Source organism: Aplysia californica, unplaced genomic scaffold, assembly GCF_000002075.1.
Source record: "Aplysia californica isolate F4 #8 unplaced genomic scaffold, AplCal3.0 scaffold00402, whole genome shotgun sequence".
Classification (NCBI taxonomy): Eukaryota; Metazoa; Mollusca; class Gastropoda; order Aplysiida; family Aplysiidae; genus Aplysia; species Aplysia californica.
The window spans coordinates 354,098-355,369 of NW_004797672.1; positions in this window are offsets into that span (position 1 = coordinate 354,098).

Genomic DNA, 1,272 nt, shown 5'->3' on the forward strand with positions numbered 1-1,272 from the left:
AGAGAGAGAGAAAGAGAGAGAGAGAGAGAGGGGGTGGAACGGGAAGAGAGGAAACAAGACAAAGAAACAACTATCTAGATAGATAAATTGACGACCTTGCAGCAAGGTGAAGGCGTCTGCCCTAAAATTCCGTGCCTGCGAAGACATTTATCCCTGCACGATGCGTCTATGTCTAGAGCTGTAAAAGCAGGGTGTTTAATGTGGGAGGTACGTTGCCTCAGAGCACGGCACTCCTTGCTAGTTACATTGTCATTTCTGCTGCTGTTTCATTTTCACAATATAGGAAACGAGTACCTATAATAATATAGTAAATTTTCGAAGTGATTGATAGGAAGGAACCTTTCAATCTTTCACCTCCCCCCTCTCTCTCTCTCTCTCTCTCTCTCTCTCTCTCTCTCTCTCTCTCTCTCTCTCTCTCTCTCTCTCTCCTCCCCCTCTTTCAATTTCAGTCAAGAACACAGATGTGGGATTATCGTTTGAACAACACGATTTCCCGTTGCATGCCACCGGGCTCTTTTTAACATTTATTTTAACAATAATAATATAGGTGATTTTATAGACACAACCTGGATTAATAACGAGGTGGGGTTTCGCTGTCAGAGCCAACCCATAATGAGATGGATACACGGTCCGAGCAGAAAGACGGAAAGACTCGATATAACCCTCCTCCCCCGCGGGGATGGAACCCGGGTCATCTGGGTGTGACGTTGAAGAGCCTGACCGCTACACCACAATCGCTGGTCATGACACTCTCTAACGCAGAATGATACGTTAAAATAATGGTATCTTATGCTGTGTCTTTAAGAACGGCACTTTAACGCCCCTTTCACCATTGTAAGATCACGTAATTCCAAACAAACAAAGAGAACACTAAATTGGGCTCAGAGTCTTGAAAATCACCAAAGTTAGAAATTCAGCCCAGGACCATCTGTGACGTAGACCAACGTGATACCATGATACCAATCCAGCTATCCTCATACCCCATCGTTATATCTCAAAGTCAGTGATAAAAGTATTGCATTTTGAGATACAACAACTTAAAAGTCCCCAACCCAGTTTGTACAGAACTGATTTTACAACTTAGTTCCCAACTCAGTTTGTATAGAACTGATTTTACAACTTAGTTCCCAACTAAATTTGTACAGAACTGATTTTACAACTTAGTTCCGAACTCAGTTTGTATAGAACTGATTACACTGAAATCCCAAGACGACTTGTGCCACACTAGAACATGACCACACCTCGTCCCCCCTCTCCCCCTCTCCCCCTCTC